Source organism: Podarcis pityusensis (assembly GCF_964106645.2).
Source record: "Podarcis pityusensis genome assembly, chromosome: 2".
NCBI classification, from domain to species: Eukaryota; Metazoa; Chordata; class Lepidosauria; order Squamata; family Lacertidae; genus Podarcis; species Podarcis pityusensis.
The window spans coordinates 111,229,920-111,246,948 of NC_138029.1; the positions used below are offsets into that span (position 1 = coordinate 111,229,920).

The following is a 17,029-nucleotide window of genomic DNA, read 5'->3' on the forward strand; positions in this document are numbered from 1 at the left end:
TGGAATAGAACTGACTGCGAACAGCTCAGCCGGCCTGTATTTATAGGCAGCCGGCTGTCAACATTGTAACCACAACAGCCCAGAGTTCCCGCCTAAAATAACAGACGCGGACCTGAGTGAAAACTATCTACAGACCTGAGTGAAAACTATATACAGTATCCCCCTGTTGGCCCAGGGTGAAACTACACTACATAACACCCCTCCCCACCGAGATAAGGCGTTAGTTACAATCGTAATGGTTTCCTTATATATACAGCACTACGCGTAATGGTTCAATTAAGCACAAAAGCATATCGGTGACATTTCCCATACTTAGACCAACAGTGATACCTGTCCAACAACATAGTCCTTTAAATAAGTTGGGCGCTTGGAAACTCTGCCAGACCGCCGGGGACTGGTAGCCAAGTCCGGAGGGCCACACAGTTCTCGCTGAGGCTGTGGTGCGACCCTAGGTGGCGTTGGAACCAACTCCCCTGGATCCGCTGCTGTGGGTGGAGCCTCCGCAAGTGGAGTGGTCTGAGTCTGTTCTGAAACGGCTTGGTTCGGCTCCACGCTGGCAGCTTGCGAGGGAGGTGTAGGTGGGGCCTCGCCATCTGTACGTGTCTCTTCTGGAGCCGCAAGCGCAGTTGGGGGCACCTCGGTAGTGTCCAATTCCCCAACCCTGCGCCTAAGCTGGTCTATGTGCCGTCGCCACAAGCGTCCGTCTTCGAGTGCCACCTGGTACGAGCGAGGTCCAGTGACTCCCACTACTGTGGCTGGCACCCAAGGGATGTCCCCCACATAGTTCCGGGCAAAGACCTGGTTTCCTGGGACAAATGACCGTGGTGCGTTGGCACAGCCTGGGGGTTCAGCCACGGCAAAGTCTGGGTGTAGCCGGTCGAGCGGTGACCTGAGGCGGCGGCCCATAAGCAGTTCAGCAGGACTCCTCCCTGTGGCCGCATGAGGGGTGATGTTTTGCACGAACAAGTATTCGGCGACCCGCTCATGCCAGTCTCCCCGGTCCAGGCGCGCCAGTGCCTCTTTTGTCGAGCGCACCATTCTTTCCGCTTGCCCGTTGCTGGATGGATGAAAGGGTGCCGTTAGGGCATGGCGGATGCCCAGTCCCAAAAGATACCGCTCAAACATGCCTGACGTGAACTGCGGTCCGTTGTCAGAGACAAGGACATCAGGACACCCATGCGTTGCAAACAGGCCTCGCAGCACCCGGATGACAGCTTCGGTAGTGGTGGAGGGCATCAGGGCGACCTCCAGCCATTTGGAATAGGCGTCCACCACTACCATAAAGGTCCGGCCGTGAAAGGGGCCAGCCAGATCGATGTGCACCCTCGACCAGGGTGTCTTTGGCGTCTCCCAGGTGTGTCCCTTAGCTGCCGGTGGTGCAGGCCTCGACTCCTGGCACGCTTGACAGGCGGACACCCAGGCAGTGATGGCATCGTCCATATTAGGCCACCAGACGTAACACCGAGCCAACGCCTTCATTTTGACAATTCCCGGGTGGCCAACGTGCAGAGCCTCCAGGACGCGCTGACGGAGTCCCTGGGGAATCACGACGCGGTCTCCCCACAGCAGGCAGCCGCGATGAGCTGAGAGTTCATGTTGTCTGGTTGCGAAGGGCTGGAACTCCGATGCAAAAGGCCCTTGTGGCCACCCCCTCCACACCCAGTTGAGCACCCGGCTGATGGTGCGATCCTGGGCAGATGCGGAGGCCACCGTGGCAGCCGATACAGGCGCTGCCGGAAGATCCTCAATCAGAAGGAGCGATGAAGCTGGAGCCGGGTCTTCCACAAATGCTGGAAGAGGGCAACGGCTGAGGGCGTCGGCATGGCCCATCGATTTCCCCGGGCGATGGATGAGCCGGTAGTGGTAGGCAGCCAGGAAAACAGTCCATCGCACCACTGGTGCTGTTAACTAGGGATGATGGGAGTTGTAGTCCAAAAACATCTGGAGGGCCAAGTTTGGGGGTGCCAGACTTAACCCCTTCCTCATTTTTGCAGTGCCAGGCTGAGTTCCTTGGACGAAAGGTGGGATACAGTGACTTGTGGTGAATTTTTAATAGGGGAACAGTTAGGGCCATAGGTGCCAGCTTGCAAGTGTGGTGGTGGGGCGGTGGCAATGTCACGTGTGTGACATTCTGCCTGTAAACATCACGCCTCATTTCCTGAACCAGGCAGAAGCTTCCTAGGCTTTGAGAAGGAGGCACCAGGGGGGAATTTAGGCGACTAGCCTAGTCCCCCTCGCCCACTGACTGCACACCACTGGTGGGATATAAAGGTAATTACTGTACTAAATAACAAATGCAGTATTGGCAGAAAATGTCATAGATAGATTTAGGTATTAAAATATTTATTTTAATTTGACAGAATCTGGATACCTGTAATCAAAAAAACCCTTTATGCGGTTTACATAAAATAAGAGTTTCAAACAAGTTTAAACTAAAAGAATGACATAAATACAAATGAAATCTGCAGTTTCAATACACGGTGGTACCTCTGGTTATGTACTTAATTCATTCCGGAGGTCCGTTCTTAACCTGAAACTGTTCTTAACCTGAAACACCACTTTAGCTAATGGGGCCTCCCGCTGCCACCGCGCCGCCACTGCACGATTTCTGTTCTCATCCTGAAGCAAAGTTCTTAACCCGGGGTACTATTTCTGGGTTAGTGGAGTCTGTAACCTGAAGCGTATGTAACCCGAGGTACCACTGTATACATTATAAAGTGAAATCACGGATTAAAATACATGTCAGCTTTACATATCTGGGTGGGCTTGGCAAAAAGAACCCTTTTTTTGTAAATGCTTTGAGGGTGGTGGTTTTTGTTTTTGTTTTACAATCAAGTGGTTTATACATTTTATGAACTAAAGAAAGTATAAACGTTGTAACAGCACTGAAAGCACCCCCAGAAGCAGCAGAAAACTGAAGGGCCAATACCCTGAGCTGGGAGTTTCTGACTACAGTACTCAGCAGGTTCCTCTGCTGTCCTTGGGGGGCCGCCTGACCCCCATCTCTTGCTGCCAGACTGACCATGGGGCACCTCCATCGCATGGTGACAGGGGCCCTGAGGGACCGTAACTTATGCAGCAGGGGGTGGCGCTGGGAAGAGCCGAGCTGGGTGAGTCACGCCCCTCTCGGTAGGCGCCTATGTCCAGCTGCATTAATATCTGTTGTCGGTTCTTTGGCTTCAGTTTCACGCCCTCAGCCGCTAGGTGTCAGCAATGTGCTGTTGCAAATCGCTCCCAGTGTGAAACCGAAGCGGAATCAGATGTGTGAATGGTCAGGTTGGTCAGGTTCACTGGCAACAATCCACTTTGTTAGCTGTCTGAAATCATTTGCCGGCTTGGTGAGCATCTAAGCACCTGGGTGTAAAGGAAACGGCGGGGGGGGGCAGCAAATTTTATTATATTTTATTATATTTTATTTATCATAGAATTGTGGAGTTGGGAGGAACCCTGGGGTCATCTAGTCCAACCCCCTGCAAAGATGAAACCTACAACCTTTGTGTTATCAGCCCCACACTTTAACCAACTAAGCTATATGGAGGCTAACAAATGACATTCTCTCGGTCACGTTTTTTTGAAGCGGGGTGGGGGTGAGGAGTCATTCAGTTACTTATACTGTATAAAGATGATTAATGAAAATAATAAACAATAATGATGGAACAAATCCTTCCCCCCAACCCCGCCCCAAGAAACGTATTCATTCATTCACTTATTTGGAGTGGGGGGGGCGATACGGCACTCTACACATGTGCAATGGCACACTTTCTTAAACAGGCGCCGCACAAATTGCTATTGTGAAGAAGGCTGGATGGTTGCCTAAAAAGCAAAGCGAAACAAGCGCCACGTAGTGCTCGAAACGGAAACGGTCCGTTCCGCTTTCAATAGTGCAGCCATTTTGGGCGCCTTGAGTTTTGGTAATGAGCTTGCAATGAGGGTAAGTGCATGTATTTCGATTTTTTGGTGTTGGGGGGGGTGTTGTACCGTTAAGGTACAATAATTGGTTTTTTAAGGGGAGGGGGCAGGAGAAACAGGGCAGGCGGGTGGCGGGAAAAGCGTCCCGCTGCTTCTGCCGATTCGTCTTGCGCAACAGTCGGGGAGGCGGCCGTCTCCAGGCTTGGAGCTCCGTGTCTTTTAAAGCGAAGCCAAAAGGGCGCACGAAATATGTGCGAGTTTCTTGCTTCGTGCGCAACCACCTGCGGATGGTGATATATGTACGTTGCTATTCTCAAATCATATAGCGTTGGGTAAGGGTGGTTCAGGCGGGAGGAAAGCTAGCAAGGGAAACTTCTGCCTGGCCGCCTGCCATCGCGAATGGCTGACGCAGCCGAGAAAGAATTTGGTTCCCTTCCTTTCCTTCGGATTTCTGCCCATACCTCACATTCCCATATCATAAGTACAAAGCTGCGAGGAGCCGCGCGAAGAGGAGTCTCTCTTTGTGTATCTTGTGTATTGTATCTATATCTCAAAAGAAATAAATAAATATTTCTGCCACCCTTGGGACTGTTTCGCACGGTCGTCTTTTATGCCACGGGACGGCAACTCTCTGAGGTTCATGCGGCACATTTCAGCCGAAGCTAAGCTTGAGATAATTTTATTTAGATGGGGGCAGAGGAAAGAGCTCCACTGTTCATTATGATTATTGTTTCTTGATCTGTTCAGAATTGCGTGGATCTGAATCTGCCCACCCACGTTTTAAATTGTTGGGACTGCTCAAGGACACACACACACACACACACACACACCAATATAAACTCCATATGTGGTTTTACCGGTACTTCTTTTATTTGGAAAACGAAGAAGCCGCTTGTTGAACAAAATTATTCAAGCAGGGCACATGTTTTGCTACTTAGAAACGCGACTATAATACCAAACCAATAAAAGCAAGTGTGTAGGGAATCATTATTGCAAGCAAGGTAAAATTTAAACATTTTAAAACAAGTCAAGGTCGCAGGTTCAATCCCCATAGGGTTCAATCCTCATATATTCCTGAATTACAGGGGGTTGGACTTGATGATCCCAACTTTACAGTTCAATGATTCTAAGTGTAATTAAATTATGTGGCTGGAATCGGGCTTACTGGAGTTTTCAGCAGACGTGTAATAATACAATATGCACCTGCCTAGTGCCACCAAGGGCAGTGTTTGGTGTGGATGAAAAATACAGCAGTTCAAGATGGGAATCTGAAGCCTTAATTACTTGGGATCCATTTGCCCGTAGAGGAGACAAGAAGCACCAGGGATTCAGTTCCTTCGGAGAAAAGAGTTTATTGTGATCTGCGCAGAGGCAACCAGCGGAATTGCTTCCAAAGGCTGGTGGCCCCTAATACACATAAGCAAGCAATATTTATACCCCTGCAGCACCTCCCGACCACCCCACCTCATATCATATTCCTCGATTTGCCTTATTGCCTCTTTGGGTGTTGCTAAAGCATTTTGCCAGTGCACTCCTTTCGCTTATCAGCCAAGCCTGCATATCTTGTTTGCTCCAGCTGCATTTCTCCTCCTTCCCTCCAGGCGTTGCCTTCCAACCGTCAGTGCACTCCCTGCCTACTCCCTTCAGGGCGGGTTTTGTTACTGGAAGAAGGGAAGGCACCTTATACATGGCGAACCACGACTCAAAGGACGGGGCCAGCCCTCCCATCAGATCAGGTGACTGCCTCAGGCAGCAGGATCCACAGAGGCAGCAGATCCAATGTTAGTCTTTCTTCCCTGATACTGGCGGGGAGATGGGATGCCATTTTGGGGGGTCTGCCTCAGGTGCCAAAAGGCTTTGGCCTGGCCCTGTCAAGGGATAGGAGAGACTCAAAAATGACTACCAAGAGCTTCTGCAAAACGGCTCTGTTCCCATTGGCCTGATCTTGCTCAGTATTCCCTACACACGGATTGACAGTGACTGCTCACAATTTCAAAAAGGGGAGTTGCCTGAAACATTGAGAGACTGAACTTGAGATTTGCTGCTCTGCCACTGAGCGATGCAGTTCTGCCCTCCCTAGTTCTATGGAGCAGATTCTTTCCTAGCTTCCCCCACTGTTCTGCATCCCCTTGCACTGTGGCCTGATCTATACACCCCTGCAGAACAGATGGACTGCACCGCTTTAAATTATAAGTAGGGGTGCTCTTTTTGAAGGCTCCCACATCTGAAAATCTTGTTGAGTCAGGGGAGAAATTGCATGCCGTTGGAGAAAGGCTTTAGAGCTCAGTCCTCTCCTCTCCTTGATCTCCTGGTTTTCTACTTGCACAGAGGGTTTTGTTTTGTTGCAAATTGATAATTTAAAATGTCAGACATCTGCTGTCTGAAGTTGCGTGGCCTGTTCAGAAGTTCTTCTTGATTTCCACTTCATCCTGCCATGCGGACAGCCCAGGACTGAATTTGAGACAGCCAAGTTGGGAGTGAAGAGGCTGGGACAATGTGGAAAAACTGGTTTACAGTTTCTCCAGTAGAGAGAAAAGAGACTTTGCCCTATCTCTAAATAAAAAATTGTTCCATTAGGAATTGTTCCACCCCCATTGTTCTGCCCAGACACTGAGACACCAGACAAAGAGAAAAATAACTACAGTGGTACCTCGGGTTACATATGCTTCAGGTTACAGACTCCGCTAACCCAGAAATATTACCTTGGGTTAAGAACTTTGCTTCAGGACAAGAACAGAAATCGTGCTCTGGCGGCGCGGCGGCAGCGGGAGGCCCCATTAGCTAAAGTGGTGCTTCAGGTTCTTTAGCCCTGCGCGTGCTCTCCCGGCTGGGGAGGTGACGCGCGGTTATAAAGGCTCCTGCCATAGCCGCGCGTCACCTCTCCAGCCGGGAGAGGGTCGCGGGGCTATGGCGTCTTCGCTCCATAGGACGCACACACATTTCCCCTTCATTTTTGAAGGGGAAAAAGTGCGTCCTATAGAGCGAAAAATACGGTATTTCTACCTTGTGGGCACCTCTAGTTAAAAATGCAGATAAAAGAAGGGAAATGTATTCCAATTAGAATTTAGAATAATAGAATCATAGAGTTGGAAGGGACTCAGGGTCATCTAGCGCAACCCCCTGCAATGCAGGAATCTCAGCTTTCTGAATGCTTAGTCGGAATCTCCTTTCTTGTAACTTGAAGCCATTGGTTCGAGTCCTACCCTCCAGAGCAGGAGAAAACAAGCATGCTCCCTCTTCCATGGGACAGCCCTTAAGATATTTGAAAATGGTTATAATACCTCCTCTCAGTCTCCTGGCTATTTTCCACGCTAAATATACCTCGCAAGGCCTCTCCTACTCCCAGAGGGGAGGGGTTGTGAGCAGGAGCAGCGAGGGGTACTCAGCTCCCTGCTCACGTTTGCTTCTGCAATAGGGCCGCCTGGTGGGCGGGCCTATATGTATTTAAACAGCCGCGGCAGGGCTCAGCTCCCACTCTGTTCCTGCTTTCTTCGGATCTCCCACCCTTCCTCCCTCTTAGGTCAGCTTCTTTTTGCATATTGACCTTGCTATGGACTTCAGTTGGTAGCCTTGGTTGCCCAAGGGGCCTGGTAGGACTCTTTTTATCCATTTGGCAAACTGGCACCAGCCTCTTGGTTTTTTCGCCTACCTCGTAGCAATTCGTCACAACTTTCTGGTATTGGCGGTTGGAATATGTGTGCTGTGTTGGAGGATTGGGTATGGGCCATCATCTACCCCTCCTCTTTTGGGTATTCGGTTAAAGGAATCCAGCGGTCATGGATCCTGTCCGATGCCCTGCTGGTGCCTAGGGCCACGGCAAGACCCCCGGTGACGTCATGGGGGAGCTTCCAGTTGTATTTGCATCAACAAGCTCCTCCCATTGGTTGTTAACCCTGATATGACTCCCGGCTGTGCGGGGTGGAGTCTTGTATTGCTGTCTCATCCAATGCATAAGCCAATACTACTCACATGCTGTAACCAATAAAAGTTGTGGCCTAATTTTGCCCATTAACCTAAAATAATGTGTCTTTGTGTCGTATTCTACTCCTGTGTGGATGGCGGGTCCTCAACTCACAACCCAGATTGTGTTGTATAGTCAACATTCAGCTGCCAAGATGTGTATTTCTGGGCACTGGACCTTGCTGGTTGGTGCTAGGCCACTGACCATAAAGGGTGTGTGTGTGTGTGTGTGTGTGTGTGTAGATGCACATACATATTGTGTGTACCACAGTGGTGCAACATTTTACTTCTTCCCCATCCAACTGCTTTCAGGAACACTTTGTGATAAATCTACTCCAGGATTAGTAGGTATTTGAGAGAAAGAACCCAGGAACAGTGTCTATAAAAATCTGAGCTCATATTGCACCCTGCCCTGACAGGCTATGTACAGTGGTACCTCGGGTTACAAACACCTCAGGTTACAAAGACTTCAGGTTACAGACTCCACTAACCCGGAAGTAGTGCCTCTGCTTAAGAGCTTTACCTCAGGATGAGAACAGAAATTGCGTGGCGGCGGCAGAGGGAGGCCCCATTAGCTAAAGTGGTACCTCAGGTTAAGAACGTTTTCAGGTTAAGAATGGAGCTCTGGAACGAATTAAGTATGTAACCAGAGGTACCACTGTACTAGAATTTTCTAACCGCAACTCTGTCTGTAGAGATTCTGTTGATGGATCTCAGCCAGCTGCCTTGCTACCAGCTGCCAAATCAGTGACTTCCAGGACAATGAATAGGAACAGAACTTGCTGACTAATAACTTTATTTTTAGTTAGCTTAATTATAACACAGCAGAGTAAAGCACAGCTTTGTACAAGTTACTATCTACACAGACTAGATTCAAACTTCTTTCCAAAACTTCAATACTCCAACAAGAAAACTGTTTTGTCATCCTGCTTATAAGGAAGAACTTAGCCAATCACCGCCTGTTGCTCGGCTTCCTTATCTCCAAGCAGACTTTCTACATGTTTAACTTGGCTTGTTGCCAACCCACTAATTGTTTTTCCAAAAGCTGCAGGAAAACTCAAAATCTCAACAGATTCAACATTGCCCTTCTGTACAACGCCTGCTGAAATCTTTTCTGTTAGGCCCATGCAGGCAATTATGAACACATCTTTCCACAATGCTTACCTGATTGCTGATTTATTTATTTTTAATAGTTTTATGTACTATTAAACTGCTTTGAGGGGTTTTTTCTGATTAGGTAAAGGTAAAGGGACCCCTAACCATTAAGTCCAGTCGTGACCGACTCTGGGGTTGTGGTGCTCATCTCGCTTTATTGGCCGAGGGAGCCTGCGTACAGCTTCCAGGTCATGTGGCCAGCATGACTAAGCCGCTTCTGGCAAACCAGAGCTGCGCACGGAAACACCATTTACCTTCCCGCAGGAGCAGTACCTATTTATCTACTTGTACTTTGATGTGCTTTCAAACTGCTAGGTGGGCAGGAGCTGGGACTGAGCAACGGGAGCTCACCCCGTCGCAGGGATTTGAACCGCCGACCTTCTGATCAGCAAGCCCTAGGCTCTGTGGTTTAACCCACAGTGCCACCTGCGTCCCTTTTTTTCTGAATAGTGGTATATAAATATTTTTATAAATGAGCAAACTCTTGTGAAACTATCTACATCACCCAGAGCTGATACTCATCATCTGCTGGCCTTAACTGAGAAAATATCTGGGACCAAAAGAGCATTTTTCACTCCATCTCGTGATAACAAAGGAAGGCATGAGATTATGCTGAATGCTCTTGCTATTGTACTACGGCAGCCTCGTGAGCATCCTGTTCTACAAGCACTTGTCACTTTTGGTGCAGTTAAATTGTTTCGCTAGGTTGTGCCTGTGTTCCCAATTCCCTATTCTTCTGGATCACATATCTTCGCTTTTGTACCTGCCAACTAACATTTCTGTATCACAACAGAAAACTTTTAATGTTGCTCTTAAATCCTATCCAGTTTGTACCTTGAGTAGGATTTGATAGGACCACGCTGTAAAGAAAACAAATTATCCCTTTGTAGGGATATGTGCATTCCAGCCTCTATAGTGTAACATACCCCAAAGACCCTAGGGAAGAGTTTTACCTGAGGAGCATCTTTCAGAACTTACTGCAAAGAGTTGCATTTATTTGATGTAAGCATGCATTATTCATCTTGTCTTTTATTTTGTGGTAGCCTTCCATTGCCTTTGTTGCACTCCACACAGTGATAGTTCCACGGTCAAAATAAGTTGTCTCATTTCCCCAATTGTGAGGTCTCTCAAACATTCCTAAACAAATTTCTCTTTCAATACCCGTTTGCAGGTGTACCACCAGGGAAGTTCGGCTGGCACTTTCATTATACACCTTTAGTCACCAGGCAAAAACGTTCCTTTTTAACCAGGCCTTTGGTTGATCCAGTTTACATCCTATGCCCTTTTAAAATATGGTGGGTTTGGGGGTTGGGGTTGGGAGGGGAGGGTCTGTTATTGGGTTGTTGTTTTTATTTTGATTATATATTTTGTGGTTTTGTATTTTGATTTTGTTCCGTGAACTGCCCAGAAACCTCCAGGTATAGGGCAGTATATAAATATAAAATATAAATAGTAGTAGTAGTAGTAATAATAATAATAATAATAATAATAAATGTGATGGTTTAAAGTGGCATGATACGGCTTTAAATGTATGGTGCATATGTGTCTGGGACTGGCTGGATACTGATGAATGGACACCAGGAAAAGCAGGGTTGGAAATAATGGACTTGGAAGAAGGAAGGGATCAGTCTTCTGAGGGAACCTGTTGCAGCTGGGAGATGAGTCAGATGCAGCAGAGGCTGTAGGATGGCAGAGTGGAGAATAAGTGCAGGGGGAGGGCGAGACAGGGAAGGCTGGTAGAGAGCCACAGACGTCCACACCTCCTGCAGGTTACATGCAGGCAGAATGTGTCTGCTTGCACAGATACATAAGCTGAAGTCGGGGTGTGGCCTTTCTGCTGCAGCAACTGAGTCATCAGGTGAATATGATGAAAGGGTGCAATTTCCCTAACTTGTGTGTGACCTTTGGCAATAAAGAATGAATTACTTCCTCTGGAAATTGTTTGCACTTCTGATGCCTTGACCAAATGTGACCCTAGGCTACATGATTAGTGAAAAGAGAGGTTAACCTTGAGTCCTGCTTCAGGCAACTCAGCACAACAAGGCAAGTAAAAGGTAAAGGTAAAAGACCCCTGGACGGTTAAGTCCAGTCAAAGGCAACTATGGGGTTCATCTCGCTTTCAGGCCGAAGGAGCCAGTGTTTGTCCATAGACAAACATGTAGCCAGCATGGCTAAACCGCTTCTGGCACAACGGGACACCGTGACAAGTGCCAGAGCGCATGGAAATTCTGTTTACCTTCCCGCCACAGCAGTACCTATTTATCTACTTGCACTGGCGTGCTTTTGAACTGCTAGGTTGGCAGGAGCAGGGACCGAGCAACGGGAGCTCACCCTGTTGCAGGGATTCAAACCGCCAACCTTCTGATTGGCAAGCCCAAGAGGTTTAGAACACAGCACCACCCAAAAAGGACCAGGGAGGGGCAAAGTGGCTGCAGGTTCCTCCAGGGGAGCCTACACACTGGCATGGTTCCAGTAATCCATAATGTGGCTTACTGTGCCATACAAACCAGGCTTCTCACTTGTTTGATGCAAGGGCAGTCTAAATGAGCCCAATTTCATGTCAGTCCAGCCTGAGAGCCATTGTTATCTCACCATACCTTATTATCTCTTCTTTCCAGGTTAATAAACACCATGGGTCCCCTAAGAGAACCTTTATTTTACTGGATCTGTTGTCATCACACATAACCTTATACAGAACAGGTGGGAAGAAGTTTCTCCAGCTGCCCACCTGAGATACTGAAGACTGGAATTTTCATAGGCTGTTCACACCTGAACCTTGGCAGATGTGTCTAGAGTAAAAGGCTCGGCCTCGCTTGGCATGAAGTATCTGGCGGAAAGTATCTTTTCCTATTGGCTCCATGAATTTATGGAATTATATTTGCTGATGGGTCTGCTGGATGGCATCTCTGCAGAAGTAACGCCTTTTTGCTTGGGCTGTGGCCTTTGACCACCTTGGCCTATGCAGGTGAGTATACAAGTTGTTTTGTTTTCACTGTTTGCCTTTTTAGACGTGTGTAAAGTGTATAGGAACAATTGTAACTAATGTTCTGTTTATTCCTCAACTTGAACATAATTTAATGTCCATTTCAAAACTTCTTTGAATTTTGAAGTTACATTTGTTGAAGAGAGATGTGAAATGGAAAGGTTTGCATAGCAGGAAAGCTAGAAAATTCATTGTATCTTATAAGCGGAAATTGTTTGGAATCTTACAACAAAGAAAATTTAAAAGTAGAGATGACAATGTAAAATGGGGGGAAAGCCTCCATATGATGAATGCACACATTTGTTCCATAGGTGTTTAGGACATGCCAGCTTTCAGACATTAAGTAAAAGGCCAGGATTGTGCTCAGATATGAAGTTAAAGCCATGTAAATCCTTTATGGAGTGTAATACTTGCAGGGAGAGTAAATCAACAACAGCTCCGATATAGTGGCCCCCAAACTTAAATTGATTATGGATGAAATAATAGACAAAGGAGAAATTCCAGAATCCTGGCAAGAAGCTTTGATAAATCTCCTTCCAAAACAAGGGGCAGACCCGAAGTTGATTAAAAATTATAGACAGATTTCTCTGTTGAATATAGACTATAAATTTTTTACTGGGGTCTTAGCAAATAAGATGAAAATCATTTTAAAAAGAATTATAAGGAAAGACCAGGCTGGTTTTCTACCAGAAAGACAAATAAAAGATAACACTAGGATAATTATTGACTTAATGGAATATGCTAAAATGAACCTGAGGAAAAAAATAGTAATGTTATTGGTAGACGCCGAAAAGGCATTTGATTGTATCTCATGGAGTTTCCTGACGGAGACATTTGAAAGTTTGAGAATAGGAAATAGAATAATGAATGGAATTAACGCTATCTACAAAAAACAAAAAGCGAAGCTAAGGATAAATAATGAAATTACAGAGGGATTTGATATTGAGAGAGGGGTTAGACAGGGATGCTCCCTGTCGCCACTGTTATTCATTATGGTGCTGGAAACCCTTCTAGGAGCATTAAGAAAAGACAAGGAAATTAGAGGGACAAATGTAGGAAACCCGTGCTATAAAGTTAAAGGATTCGCAGATGATGTGATTATAACGAGGGAAGCACCATTAGAAAGTATTCAAAGAACTCTAGAAAAAAATGAAGAAATTCGGCAAGGTTTTGGGCTTTAAGTTGAATAAAGAAAAGTCGAAACTATTGGCAAAGAATATGGGAGAGAAAGACAGAGAAGAGTTAGAGAAAACAACAGGGCTAAAAATAGAAGGTCAAGTGAAATATTTAGGTCTTTGGATAACAAATAAAAATACGAACTTATTTAAAGACAACTATATCAAAAAATGGAAAGAAATCAAAGAAAACTTAAAATGTATATAGGGAGTGCAGTGTAAGTGATGGAAGTCAATCAATGAAATTTTATTAATTAATTAATTAATTAACATATTGAGATATTTGTAGAATAAATTTGGAAGAAATTCTTCCAACTTTTCTTCTTCTTTTTTCTTTTCTTCTTTTTTTCTCTTTTGTTCTTTTTAAAAATGTGTGCTTACCTGAAATATATATGTACCGTATTTTTCGCCCTATAGGACGCACTTTTTCCCCTCCAAAAATGAAGGGGAAATGTGTGTGCGTCCTATGGGGCGAATGCAGGCTTTCACTGAAGCCTGGAAAGCGAGAGGGGTCGGTGCGCACCGACCCTTCTCGCTCTCCAGGCTTCAGGAGAGCCGCAGCGCCAGCCCCACAAGGTCGGGGGACAGCGGGGAGGCGGAACGCCGCCATCCCGCTGTCTCCCCATGTGGTTTGGAGGCTGGCGGTGGGGAGACGTGTGCTTCTCCCCGCCGCCAGCCCCGCAAGCTCTGGGGACAGCTGGGAGGCGCAGCACGTCTCCCCGCTGTCCCCGGACCTGGTCTGCAGGCGGGCGGCGGGGAGAAGAGCGCTTCTCCCCGCCGCCTGCCCCGCAAGCTCCGGGGACAGCTGGGAGGCACAGCGCGTCTTCCAGCTGTCCCTGGACTTGGTCTGCAAGCGGGCAGCGGGGAGAAGAGCGCTTCTCCCCGCCACCTGCCCCGCAAGCTCCGGGGACAGCTGGGAGGCACAGCGCGTCTTCCAGCTGTCCCTGGACTTGGTCTGCAAGCGGGCAGCGGGGAGAAGAGCGCTTGTCCCCGCCGCCTGCCCCGCAAGCTCCGGGGACAGCTGGGAGGCGCAGCGCGTCTTCCCGCTGTCCCCGGACCTGGTCTGCAGGCGGGCGGCGGGGAGAAGAGCGCTTCTCCCCGCTGCCGGCCCCACAAGCGCCTGGGGGGGAAATAAAAATTTTTTTCTTTATTTCCCCCCCAAAAAACTTGGTGCGTCCTATGGGCCGGTGCGTCCTATGGGGCGAAAAATACGGTATGTATGTATGTATGTATGTATGTATGTATGTATTTGAAATATTTTGCTTAGACAGCTCCCATTTACACAAAATGTGAAAGAAATTCTAAGTGACTTCTGGAGCTTCTGCATAGAGATTTAGCAGGTCCATTCCAGAAAACTATAGGAAGAGCTAAATTTGATCTCATAATCATCAAATGATTTTTCATGTTTTGGGTTCATTATAGTTGTTAAATCATAAAGGAGCAAATAAAATTTTCACATGGTGTAGATGTTGTGTAAATGTTTTGAAAGGATAAATGGAACAAAAAAAATGTTTAAAATATTTGAATGGAAAAGATTCTTATGACCCCCCATCTTATGACTTTGGGTACCCACTGTCTTCTTGTCAATGTTGTATTGTTCTGCTGGGGTGGGGGCTACTGTGAAAAGTGGCGTTGGCCTGGGTTTTTTGTGGATTTTCAGTGGAGATGTTTTGAAGCTCAGAATTCAACACTTCTCATGGCACCATATTTGGCTTTTAGATCAGGCAAAGTGGTCAGGGATGATGGGAATTGTAGTCCCAAACATCTGGAGGGCTGGAGTTTGCCTTTGCCTGTTTTAGATAGTATTTTAGAGCATGGGGAGCAGAAGGTAGGTTAAGATCTACGAATATGTGCTTTGAAGTTCATCATTGGCAAAGATTTCTGACTCCTAATTGTTTAGCAGTGGCAATGGCAATGACAAAAAGACCTCCTCCAACACAATTATACTCCTAAAATGATGAATATTTGGGGGTGCGGGGGGTTTCAGGAGTAACAACAACAACAAACCACATTAGTAAAATCAAGAAAAATTAACAACCCTACTTTAAAACATACAAAAGCTAAAATATTAAAACAGATTAAAATTACTTCAACTTCCTAAGCATCTAAGAATGCTTTTAGCAGGTGCCTGAAAAGCGTATAGCAAAGGCACGTGCTTTGTTGCAATAGGCAGGGAGTTCCAAAGTGCTGCTGCTGCGACACTAAACAATGCAGTACAGATATTATGTGGAACCTGTAGTAGTGCTTGAAACTACTGAAGGGGAGGTTTTATTTATTGTTATTTCACCGTTCTCTGTATTATATGAAGAAGAAAACACTTATTTAAAAAGCAGGACTGCACAGCAGCAATCTACTCACCTGCGAGTCTCGTCAAGATCAGTGGCACTTATTCCCGAGCCAACGGTGCATAAGACGGGCTGCAATCCTATGCAACCCTTGCATCCAACTTGTACCTAAAAACCTGCACAAACCTGCACCAGAGAATTGTAGAGTTGGAAGGGACCCCTGAGGGTCATCTAACCAACCCCCTGGGGCAATGCAGGAATCTCCAGCAGGACCATTCCTGACCGATGGCAATCCAGCATCTATTTATGACCTCCAAGGAAGGAGAGGCCACCTCCTCCCAAGAGAGTTCTTTCCACTTCCTGATGTTTTGACAGCATGGGGGAGGTGTGCCGCCATTGCCCCACGCTCCTGGGCTGCTTCCTGGGGCGGGGGGGGGGGGCTCCCAAGCCTCCTCCAAGGGGGAAGGCCACCTGCAAAGCAGCACAACCCCCATCCCCAGAGAGCAGCCCGGGAGTGCGGGGCAACAGCACACAGTCTACCCATGACTTCCAAGCCTTCCTGGAGCCTTCAGGGGAAAGGGGAGGCCGCTGGCAAAGCAGCGTGGCTCTTTGCCCCCCGCCCCCCAGCCAAGAAGCAGCCTAGGAGCTGCCATTTTGTCACCCTCCTCAGTAATGACACCTGGAGTGGCTCGCACCCTCCCGCCCTACACCAATGCAATGTGGAACATCTTTCAGTGCTGCTAGGCCAAGCCACTGATCAGAGACTGGGCTGGATCTGCTCTAAGATCTAGCATCTTAAAATTATCTCAAGACCAATATTCTCAAAAGAAACTTAACCAACATTTACACCAAAGTCACGTTGACTCTCTCACCTCAAAAATGATGGAATGGACCCTAAGTTGACATCAGCAATGATTTATATAACAGCTTTTAAGTATATTTTGTGTTTTATGTTTTGAATTGGATTGATATTTTATATGTTTTTAAAGAAAGATAGGCTGACAGATAGAGAGGGGGGGGGGAGAGAGAGAGAGATGGATATTCTTGCTAAGCCTAGCAATACCAAAAAATGGTTGCTGGAGATATGGGCAGTGCTTTTTTTCAGCTGGGACTCGCCAGAACTCAGTTCCAGCCCCTCTCAGGTGGGTGCCATTGCCATTATAAGAGACCAAGGGAGGCTTCAAGGCGAGTTCCGAGTAGTGCTTTCTTTCTGGAAAAACAGGTGGGGAAACTCACCACAAGATGATAGATAGAAAGATGATTGATTGATTGATTGATTGATTGGTTGTGGGCCCAGTCATAGCGGCACAAGCCCACACCCCGGGCAGTGGCTAAATATAAGACGTGATTAATAAACAAAAGCAGACAATGATCTGGGTTAGAAATGCCCACAACTTCATTGGTTCGAGATATAGGTGGGTTTTTGCCTTGGCGCTTGCACTGTGACTTCAAATGCCTAGTACTGGCCCTTCACTAGCTGTCTGGTCCCCTGCTTCTTCCACCTTCACTCAAGATGGCAGTTTCACTTGTCGTGAATCCACAAGAGCAACACACACACAAGG

General features: G+C 47.1%; 1 long non-coding RNA gene across 1 annotated transcript; it reads left to right on the top strand.

Annotated features, from left to right (window-relative positions):
* The first annotated feature begins 1,900 nt into the window (after positions 1-1,900).
* Positions 1,901-9,559, top strand: LOC308470269. The gene is made up of 3 exons (XR_013982322.1): positions 1,901-3,338; positions 3,772-3,931; positions 9,340-9,559. It is a non-coding gene; the product is annotated as an uncharacterized lncRNA (long non-coding RNA).
* The last annotated feature ends 7,470 nt before the right edge of the window (positions 9,560-17,029 follow it).